The 12,034-nt window shown below is 37.2% G+C and overlaps 1 long non-coding RNA gene across 2 annotated transcripts; it reads left to right on the top strand.

The window, feature by feature from the left end:
- The first annotated feature begins 7,047 nt into the window (after positions 1 to 7,047).
- LOC140169763 (uncharacterized) lies at positions 7,048 to 11,253 on the top strand. Of its 2 annotated transcripts, none has more exons than XR_011861397.1 (3): positions 7,048 to 7,131; positions 8,480 to 8,598; positions 9,644 to 11,253. It is a non-coding gene; the product is annotated as an uncharacterized lncRNA (long non-coding RNA). The 2 variants fall into 2 exon arrangements; XR_011861396.1 differs by lacking the exon at positions 7,048 to 7,131 and adding an exon at positions 7,200 to 7,499.
- The last annotated feature ends 781 nt before the right edge of the window (positions 11,254 to 12,034 follow it).

Below are 12,034 nucleotides of genomic sequence, written 5' to 3'. Positions count from 1 at the left end.
CAAACCAAACCAACTTTTTTAGGTTCCTGAGATGACCCCAAAACATAATCGGGATGTTCCCAAAAATATAAACTGGCCCCCAAGGGGGTAAAAGGTCATCGAACTTTGCATAGGGTCAAAATTTTAAACTTGCTCAAATTGTAATATCTTGGATGCTTCGTTACCTAGGTAACACAGCAAAATAGGTCAAGTAGGCCCTACCATTGAGGCCTATAATTGACCTTGACCTACCTAGGTAACACAGCAAAATAGGTCAAGGCCTATTGACCTTGACCTATTTTGCTGTGTTACCTAGGTAACGAAACATCCGATGGTGCAATCCTATCCTTATTTGATTTGTTTCATCAAAACGAACATTTTGACACCTTTTTTGGCAAAATCGGAGCACTTTGATGTTTTCGACCCCCCCCCCACGTGACCTTTGACCTTTTTGGTTATAACTCAAGAACGGTACATCCTAGATAGGTCAAACTATACATTTTCTGAATCCTTGTGACTAGGGGAATACATTGGAATGGTTTTTAACACAATTTGAGCAAGTTTGAAATTTTGACCCTATGCAAAGTTCGATGACCTTTTACCCCCCTTGGGGCCATTTTATATTTTTGGGAACATCCTGATTATGTTTTAGGGTCATCTTTGGAACCTAAAAAAATGGTTTGGTTTGGTCCTATGGGGGGTGCACAGAAAGGTGCCCTAGCTCCCCGAGTATATTACGGAGCACTGCCTAATACCTCAAACGGGGTGAACATCCCGTTTGGCGAATTTACCGAACTGGTCGCGCGACGTTATCAAAAATTTGTTCGTCAAGACCGGTCAGTGGGATATTGAAATGGCCGTGTGTCCGATTTATTATCATGTTATCGTCTACGACTGTGGAAACTGGCCAGAAACTGCAAGTTCGTGTTAATCCCGTCAATTTACGAGTCTTAGTTCATCATCATTCAGACTGAATCAGGAGTAGAACTAGGTAAGCTTAAAAATACTTGTTAGTTACTTATCATGCATGCATGCCATGGTGTATACATGTCAGTGCTGTAGTGTAGGTATGATAGAGTCCCGGGATAAAGTTTGCACGTGGACTATACCCGGGGGCCTATAGCATACATACATGTCAGACTTGTAGTACCCGTACCCGTATTCGAGTCCCAATTTGGGTACCCGTACCCATGGCTCCGTACCCGTACCCATGGCTCCGTACCCAAACCCAGGCCATGGCTCCGTACTCGTACCCGTAGTCCCGTAACACCTTCTTTTGGCTTCAGACCCGTACCCTTGCTCGAGAAGTCTAGCCAAAAATTTGCTCACCGATAGCTTCACATTCTAGGCTAGAGACCATTGCATTCAAAATCTAGTCGGATTCGCTGAAGCATGACACCGTATAAAGCAATGGAAGTTCAGAAGTAAACACAGCCGATCACAACAGGCGATCGCATCAAAACTGTTGCTAAAATTACACTTCAGCAAAATTTTAAACTGTCCAAAATAGGCAAATCTTGCTCAAAAGATACCGTTGACTCATCAAAATAACTTTCATCCAAATTTCAACATTAACAGAATAAATAACCTCCGGTGCAAAAAAAAAAAAAAAGTTTCTTTTTTTTTGGTTTTGGAGTGTCCCTACTTAAATAGGCAGTCGTACCATAGAGTTAAATGCTTCGAAGACATTTAAAATTGGCAGTTGCACTTGCAGTAAATTATGCAGTCATGTAGTTTAGCCTGGGAAAACAAGTATTAAACTAGAACAACTGTGCCCTTTGCAAGGGGATTGTGACGATCTGATCAAGCAGCAATACTGTGCTGGATAAGATTAATTTTAATAAGACTGTTTCATTAATTGCAATTTTAATATACATTGATCATGGAAAGCTGTCATTTTGAAAACTTGACCTTTGACCTCTGTATGGCCCCTTAATGACCTTAAATGAATTTAAAAATATTTAAAACATGTTAAGAATGTCATAAGGATCATAGTATTTAAATTTCACCTAAATTGAAGCATTTTGAAAACTTGACCTTTGACCCCTTTATGATCCCTTAATGACCTTAAATGAATTTAAAAACATCTTTAACATGTTTAAAATGTCATAAGGATCATTGCATTTAAATTTCAGCTCAATTGGAACATTTTGAAAAACTTGACCTTTGACCCCTTTATGACCTTAAATGAATTTTAAAATATTTCTAAAATCTTTAGAATGTCATAAGGATCATTGCATTTAAATTTCAGCTCAATTGGAGCATTTTGAAAATCTTGAACTTTGACCCATTTATTACCCCTTAATGACCCTCAAACTTAAATAGATTCAAAATAGGCAGTCATATGGCATGTATGGAAGACAAAATAGGCAGTAAATAATTTAGGATCTACCACCAAATAAATCTGGGTATCATCAGCATATATATGGTCATTTTCACAGTAAAGGGTGTAACTTTTGATTTTTTGGGTCAAAATTTCAAACCACTTAAATATGTTTCTGTTTACTGAAATCAAATCATGCATAGAAGCAACTTAAATTCCAGTAAAATAATGTTTCAAGGCTTAAACCTTTTGATTTCTAATAAAAAAATTGACATTTCCATAACATTTTGGTTAAAATCTAAGAAAAATGTATTTTACATAACCTATGAAAATTATGACATGAAAGCTGGAATACATGTGAAATCCCATTCCAAAGTAAGTCAACAGATATAAGTTAAATTTTATACCATGTTTTGCTATGTTTGTAATTGCAGTTTTGAAAATTTTTAACATCAAGTGTCATTTACAATGGAAATTTCCAAACCTTAAACATATTTTTTAAGTTTTAATTGGGTTCCTAAAATAATTTGAATGTCTAACTTCATGTACAAATACTACTTGATGAAAGGAACCTCCCAGCCAAGTTTCACAGAAATTGGAGTTATTTTTTTTTTTGGCAATTCAAGCGATTTGTGTTTCGGTGGCTTCAGTTAACAACACAGGTGATCATAAAAGTAAAATATTTGGCTAACCACTACAAGTTGACATAAAAAATAGGTAAAAAATATCACAATTACCAATTTTCATGCTTTGCTTCTAAGTATTGAATTTCAGTTGTGACAAAAATTAAATTATCACAGCAAGTCATTTTTTCTGTTTCGGAGGCTTCATCTTACTATAAATAGGCGAATGTTGTATGTATCTATCTATGTATCTATCTATGTATGTATCACTATAAAGGCTCCGTCAGTTTCGATCCAAATGTCGCCAAATTCATACGGGAGATCGATGAATATACGGGAACGTGTTTAAACTTTATTTGGTTGAAAACGGTCAAGAATTGGCTGCAAAAACAGTGAAAATATGGGTAAAAACGGGTTTTTTGTTATGAAAATCGGTTGTCGGCCTACGCGTCACTGCAGCTGGCCGGCAGCGCGTCGGCGCCTCGTGCGTAACGCGCACTACGCCAATGGGCGCGTAAACGGCGCAGAGCCACGCGACTGCGAGCCAGAGACCAGTGGACATGATAATACGGAAAGAAGGAAAAAATAATAAAGGACAAAAAGGTACATGGACGGGTCACTCACGTGATTATGATAAGGGGTGCATGAAAGTAACTAAATGAAACGGGAACGAAACAAAGAAGGAAAGAAACTAATCAGGAAATGTAAGAAAAAAGGAAGCCAAAATAATGAGAACAGAATTAAATAAAAAACATGGAAACGGGAAATCACAAGCAGCAAATAAAAAAAGAAGCTAACAGTGAAATGTAAGAAAGAATAGATTTAGAAAATAATGGGAACGGGGTTAAATGGGTTGCAGAAGAAACTAAAAAAAGAAAATGTAAGAAGAGACAGATTTAGATAAATAAAATGTACCTTTTCAATGATTCTACCTGTTCAGAAATTCTTCCTGTTATAGTGAACGCCCCCATTTTCTGATTACTCATCTAGCGGGGACCCGCGCGAAGCGCGGGTATCCCGCTAGTCTTACTATAAATAGGGGAATGTTGTATGTATCTATCTATGTATCTATGTATGTATCGCTATAAAGGCTCCGTCAGTTTCGATCCAAATGTCGCCAAATTCATACGGGAGATCGAGGAATATACGGGGACGTGTTTAAACTTTATTTGGTTGAAAACGGTCAAGAATTGGCTGCAAAAACAGTGAAAATATGGGTAAAAACGGGGTTTTTTGTTATGAAAATCAGTTACCAGCCTACGCGTCACTGCAGCTGGCCGGCAGCGCGTCGGCGCCGCGTGCGTAATGCGCATTACGCGAGTAAACGGCGCAGAGCCACGCGACTTGCGAGCCAGAGACCAGTGGACATGATAATACGGGAAGAAGGAAAAATAAAGGACAAAAAGGTGCATGGACTGGTCACGGGATTATGGTAACGGGTAAACATAGTGAACACGTCCGCAGACATAGACACGCTATGAGAGGACGTAATAAATACGGGAAAAAGATGTGTGTTGTATAAACAACATGAAGCGGTACTATAAAGAAAAATTAAATTAAAATGAGGACAAAAAAGGTATGAGTAGGCCTAATAGGCCAACGGGTTAAAGTAACTAAATGAAACGGGAACGAAACAAAGAAGGAAAGAAACTAATCAGGAAATATAAGAAAAAAAGAAGCTAAAATAATGAGAACAGAATTAAATAAATAAATAAATAAATAAATAAATAAATAAATAAATAAATAAATAAATAAATAAATAATATGGAAACGGAAAATCACAAGCTAAGCAGAAGAAACTAAAAAAGAAAATGTAAGAAGAGACAGATTTAGATAAATAAAAATGTACCTTTTCAATGATTCTACCTGTTCAGTAATTCTTCCTGTTATAGTGAACGCTCCCATTTACTCATCTAGCGGGGACCCGCGCGTATGGGGTTATATCAGATGAGAAATTGTTTTTAGGTACCGCACCGCTCCCCGAACCGCTCCCCGCAGCCCCGCACCGCTGCCCGCAGCCCCGCACCGCAGTCCCGCACAGCAGAGGCTTGGCTATAATAGTCGTCCATTGGCTAATTTTTTAATTTTAAATTTTTTAAATTTAGAAGCCCATTGGGTTAGGGTTATGGTTAAAGTTAGTGTTTATTATGAATATTTATAAGTACAGGGTGTCCCAAAAATTCCTTTACCATTAAAGTGATCTCTTCTACAAATTATCATGATAGGCCTATGGATGGATTCGTGCAAAGAGGAAACTTGAACAATTACCTTTACTTGACCAGTTTCCTTGTGAATGTTGAAGCATATCAAATCACGTGTAATGTTTTTTAATAGACTGTGTTTTAACAGTGTTGATCACAAAACGATGCATAGGCCTACAATGTTTAAAAATGCTTTACGATATCGACACCTTTTCCTAATTTCAAGTTGGTGTTTCTATCGCTGCTGAAGTTCAAGATTGTATAAATTAACAGAGCAGCTTTTCATTGCAGGGAAAAACACATCATATCATGAGTAAAATTAAATCATTTACTTTAATAAATTATTATATGCCTTTTCCTTGGTCTCAAATGAAATTGCTTTAAATATAAATGATAAACGCAGTACCTCAACTTTGAAGTGTATGCAGGATGAGGGTCCAACATGAAAATCTACACAAAGGGCTTGCCATTTCAACCATTTAGCTATTCAAAACCATAGTTTAACCATGGGGTGTTTTTGTGGGATTTTTAAAACCCTCCTTTTTCCACCCTCCCCCTCTTCCACACTCCCAGAATAATGAATACATTATGTAGTGTCAAAAATAGCTCTACGATGACCTTGACTGGGGTGTATATAACTTTTAGCGGTGCGGTGCGGGGCTGCGGTGCGGGGCTGCGGGGAGCGGTGCGGTACGTAAAAGCAATTTCTCATCTGATATATTATAGCGGGGCTGCGGTGCGGGGCTGCGGGGAGCGGTGCGGTACCTAAAAACAATTTCTCATCTGATATAACCCCATACGGGTATCCCGCTAGTGTTAACAATTGTTAAACATTGCAGAAGTAGTTTTTTTGAAAACAACAGTGTTGGGATCATCTAAGCTGTTATTTTCTTGTGTATATAATTGAATCAATGATTCTATGCGGCAGATATTGTAGATTTATCACATGTTAATTTTTTCACCCATTTGTTAAGTATGGTGTTTTTTGCATGTGAAGCCTCCGAAACAGGCTTTTTGGATATCAGTATATTTTTCAAACATTAACCATAATGTCAAAAATTTTTTAATTTATGACATTCTGCACATATCAAGTAATAATTACAATGCAGATATCAGTATGAAACACACCAATTTAGATATGCATAGATGATAATTAATCTTATTGTTGTTTCGGAGGCTTCATTTGTTTCGGAGGCTTCAATTGTTAACGGAAAGTTTGTATTGGGTCCCATTTTCAAACGGTGATATATGTGATGCGATCAAGCAAAATCAGTCGGAACTCGGCAATAATAAATTTTCAGTTTCTTACAGGATAGTAAAAAACATTTACAAAGCTGGATTTTGCAGAAAACCCCACTGAAATTGAACAACCAGTTCCAAAGATATGAGCAATTAAAGAGTTTCCAAAACAAGAAGAAACAAAAGGAAACATTTCCTTTATTTGGCTATATCTCAAAATCAATATTTCCGAGTTCCGACTGATTTTGCTTGATCGCATCACATATATCTCCACGATTTAAAAACATGTGACTTGAGGATCTACTTTGCTACATTTTGATAAATAGATTTGATGAGCTCTTTTATTTATATTTGGTATTATATAACTCTTACAAAGTTTCTTGTCATTTGATTGGCTCACTACTAAGAAATTTCTGCTATTTTTAACGGCCAGCTCTTGCACTCCACGTCTGTGCAATAGTAATTTTTCCATTGCACGGACGCGGAGTTGCCATAGCAACGCTGTCAGACGTGCGAGCGTATAGCGTGAAGTTTCCCCTTTGACTTGCTAATAGGTGCGGGCACACCACCTCAATGCCTTCGGCAAAATATTTCCCTAAGTTCAGGTGTGCCATTTGCGCATGCGCGAAAGTAGTTTGATTGACAGATTTCACCTCTGACCTCGATCAGCTGTTTTGCGACAGTCATAACACTGACAGAAGTATCCAGTTGCGAAAATCGAATTATTTGCCTCATTTTAGCGACGTGCTTGGACTAGTTTGCAATAGTAATATTAGTATTCAATTCACTGAATATTTAGAGAAGCATATGACATGATGGATAAGGACAGTTTAAGGCCACGGACATCGAATATACCACGAAAACTAGCTCGTTCACGTAGCGTTTTCGTTGACCCACTGGCCTACTACACGTAGATTGCCTGGCGATCGGAGTGTTATCGTCAGAGCACCTCGGACTACACGAAAACATGACGAGATTTGTCCCATTCACCACTGCATCACACAGATCTGTTGTTCATGCACTGTCATGACTGTACATTCATGATCATTGCAATACAGTGTATGTCGTGTATGTGTATACCCGTTCTCCTGGCTGAGTATGTTGGGTGTGTTGTTTGTACCTCGACTCTGCAAGGTGAGTTTCTTTTTATAACTCATTAATTTTTTTTATGCACAAGGAAAACTAAACGACACAACATTAATTTTAACTGGCAGTGAGGATTCGCTATAGACGAATCCAACGAGCCAAGTCATGGTCAGGATTTGGTCGGCCATTAGGCCAAGTAAAATAAAAAACATGTTTCACGTCCGGGTTTTCGAAAAAAAAAGGAGGAAGAGGGGTCTTTTTATTTTCTATTTTTTATCACAAAATTGGTGTAAATAGCCATACTTAGAGCTCAGTGTTTTAGCGTATACAATAATGCCTGGAAAAAGGGGGGAGAGTTACACCCCCTCAAATGATCACAAAACCTTCCTAACGTGTTTCTTGTATCTTAACAAGGCTATAGAAAGCATCCTAACTTCCTAGACATATATTTTGAAAAGTTATAACCGAATTTCAAAAATAAAAATATATTTGAAGAAACCTCAAAAAAGGAAGCGGGAGGGGACGTGAAACATGTTTATTTTTTTATTTGGCCTTATTAGGGTCCCTGCATGCACCAAACAGGTGTTGTGAGTGCCCAATTGGGTGGATTAAACCCGCTTAAAATTTGATGTGAGATTCTTTTGTGTTGTAAACTGTCATCATTCTTTTGTCTGTGTGTAACACGGGTGGTAGAATGCAGTTTAAAATATCCTTCAAGGGCGCATCATTTCACATTTTAGGTGAGATAGTTTGGTCCCCGTCATGCTATGGCTGCCATTAAGGTGCAGGAATGCGTGAAATTTGATTAGTCTATAGGAAAATATGATTTTGACTTCATCTTCAGTCTCAATCCCAACCCACAGCAAGTGAGCAAACATAAAGTCTTGATTTTTGCAGAGTATGTAGGCCTACTATATGTTTACAAAGCAATCGTGTAAAAAACAGAATTTTGAAAAATATTCAGGGCTTTCCCTTAGCAAATGTTACAATGGCTTTAATTACAATGTCATACTGTATTGTCTTTCCAGAAACTGGCACACGAAAGGTCCATTCTGCAAGGCATATCTTCCAAAAATCTGAACTATAAACACACGCTGAAGCAAAGCACCTGCAACCGAACAGCACAGCTTTCCTTATTGAGGAGGATGTAAGTAATTTCATTTACAAAGTTGTAGCCAAGGGGTGCAGCACACCACACAAAATGCCAATACCTTATTCCTATGTGTTCCTATATTTAATTCTCAGGCACGACAGGTATATATGAAATGAAAGTGCCCCTCTGACAAAAAATAAAAGAGAAAATCAGAAGGGCAAAAGAAAGAAATTAACCTGATCATGACCGAAAATAGTGTAAAATACGAAATTTTTGCATGCTACGTCCCAATTAAGCCTTTTTTAGAAGCTCAAAGACATACAACCTCTCTATGTATAATTGTATGATGCAACTTTTTTTGCAATGCAGAGTTTTTTTGTGTACCACCTAAGTTTTATTTTGCCCTCCTTACTAAAAAAGATGGCTATGCCCATGAAACTAGTAGACTTAGTAAATTACAGATTAGTGCTTTAAATCTGTCTCCGCTCTCACAGTTCATAAAAAAATTAAAATTGCAAAATGATTGCAAGTGACTACTTTTGACTTTATGACCTTTGACCTCACACCTATTGAAATAGCATATCATGACTCTGCTACAATAATTTATCATTTTGGAAGGAAAATCTAAAAATTTAAAAAGATAGTACATTAAGGCTTTAAGGGAGTACTACACCCCTGGCCAATTTGTGCTTATTTTTTTGCATTTTCATAAAAATTATAGCACATTGGTGACAAGTAAGATATGTATAGGGGCAAGGACTCCCAACTACTGTACTGAAAATTCAGCAACTCAAAGCAAGTAGTTATTGATTTTTTGATCAAATATTGGTTTTACCTCATTTTTGACTGTAACTCCACAACTGTTGTCTGTGCTGATATAAAATTTCCAGTGCAGTAGTTGTAGTCCTTGCCCCTATAATATACATATCTTACTTGTCCCCAATGCCCTATAATTTTGAGAAAAATGCACAAATAGGCACAAAAATTGGGCAGGTGTAGTAATGTCTTAAGGCACACAAACAGCCTAGATACCATAATCCTGATAATAATGTGTAATAATTAATCATTGGCTATTATTTTATTTTATTCCAATTTCCAGGTGCAGCAGTACTACTGAGGATACTGGTTTCATGAAAGACAAAGAGGATGATGGTTTGGAAGTCAACAGCTGGCATCTGTTATCTGTCGCATCACTCGCTAGCCGTACTATAGGGCTTTTTAAACACACTATATCCGAGAACTGCTAAAACCCACTAACCGCTCCACCCAAAAGGGGGAATTAGCAGTCTGGGTTTAGCAGTTCTCTGGATATAGCCAGGTTTTACGATATAGCATGGTTTTGGACCACCACAGTCAAAAGGCCGTAGTAGGGCTATCACTGCATGCATTGAAAACTTTCCCAACATTATGTCAACAATTAAATTTTTTGAAGAAAATCTTTTCTGGAGGGTGAACATTTGATGAGAACTTAAATACTTGCATAGTAATTTATGTGGTGCATAAACTAACTAGTAAATGTTTGCTCCAATTATTAAAATAATAAGGACCTCAACAAATGACTCTGACATCATGTGATGTAATCGTAATGCATAGTTCCTTACAGGCTGTAAAAGTTGCATGGAATTATTGGAAATGTTCTAGGCACTTTTCTTTGGTTTGCCTCAAATTCAGCAGTGACGTCAATGTCTTTTCATTGCTGCGCCACACGAACCACCCTTTTTTGCTACACAATTAACTATACGAACACGATTCAATACGGCGCCCACCAAAATATGCACCTACGTCACTACTGAACTTGAGGGGAACCAATGTATAGCCAAGGTTCCCTAGTCCAAAAATACGGATCGCTAGTCCGAAAAAATAGGAAATGGTTCACAAGTCCAAAAATAAATAAGGTTTACAAGACCTTAGCAATGGAAAATCTGCAGCCATTAGGACTAGCGACCATTTTTTTCTTGGACTAGTGACATTTATGACTAGCGCACCTTAGGATTAGCGGATGCAGGATAGAGTAATTGTAGACCAAATTGTTTAGTAGCTGCTACTGGTTTACCTTCATCCCCGTCAATATGATGAGTATCCAGTCCACTAATCAAGGGTTTAGGACCAGAAGGCCTAACTGCAATAGCTGCCCCATAGACATTTTGATAATTTATCTAAAATATGACACTTGGCAGCTATTGCAGATAAGGCCTCGTTAATGTCTGTTATTTATTAAATAAATACAAGAAGACCCTACATGTAAACCCTTAACATAAAACTAAAATAAAAGAAGGTCCTACATGTAAACCCTTGACTTATAAATGCTTTTAAAGGAGTGTAAGTGTTCATAGTTTATTATTGGCAGACACTGTTTCTTTCATGAAAGCTGTGACTGTGCATCAATGCATTCACACCCAAAGCCTTCAGGAAAGACTAGCCGATGTCAGTCAATGCTACAATGTAGTCTTTTGTGAAGGCACCATATTAACACACAAGCTGGACTCGAATTTCAGTCAGGGCCATTGCCTGCAGTTTTTCAGTTTTGGCCTTTGTGCCCCTGATCTTTGTTAACTTCAAGGTGTTCTTCATTCCTCTTGACAAGTGGTGCCAAATGGCCTTGACAAAGGGTCCCCCCAAATGAAGGTCTGAACAAAAGCCTTCTCAAAAGACTAGTGGCTGCCAATAGACTGTAAATAAATGGTCTTTTTGCACTCATTATCTCATACTTCATTAAAAAAGTATGAAGAAGGAAGTCCAACAAACCAAAACAGTTGAACACACCTACTTAATAGATAATAAATGATGGGGATTTTTTTACTACATGTATCCTCTATTGTGTGATGGAAGATATCCAATAAAGCTGCACAAAAAGTAACACAGCTGAAATATGCCTATAAGTTCAGAACTAGTAATCGTTTCCACAATATTTCTACATAGAAAGAAGGATGATTTATTTACGCTCATTTTGATACCCCATTTGTGAAATGTCGTTCAATACTGATAACACAGTACATAGTGCTTTTAAAGAAAAACCACAAATTTAAAAGTTGCCATTTGCAGCAATCAATGGTTTCAATCAATGACTTCATATCAATACAAATAACCGCAACTTTCAATTCGGGTATTTTTCTTTAAAAACCCTGCTGTGTTGTTATTATTGAACGAGATTGGACTAATGGGGTATCAAAATGCGCGTAAATAAATCATCCTTCTTTCTATGTTGAAATATTGTGAACACAATTATTAGTTCAAACGCTACAGGCATGTTTATAACAGCTGCGTTACTTTTTGTGCAGTCTTTATTTTATAATACAATTCAGCATATTCCTCTAAGTGATTGTGATCTGGGACAAATCCAAAATTGGATCTAATCTATTAGAAATATTCAATCTAGAATTCAATCTAATTTTTAATCTAAAAAACATTTGGATGGATTTTTAAAATCTAATTTGAATACATCTAATTTGATTTTAATCTAAGGGGTTAAAAATCAATCTAAGCAATTTTA

This window comes from Amphiura filiformis, chromosome 14, assembly GCF_039555335.1.
Source record: "Amphiura filiformis chromosome 14, Afil_fr2py, whole genome shotgun sequence".
In the NCBI taxonomy this organism is placed as follows: Eukaryota; Metazoa; Echinodermata; class Ophiuroidea; order Amphilepidida; family Amphiuridae; genus Amphiura; species Amphiura filiformis.
Note: the sequence above shows the minus strand (reverse complement) of the source record. Positions and strands in the feature narration are given on the sequence as shown.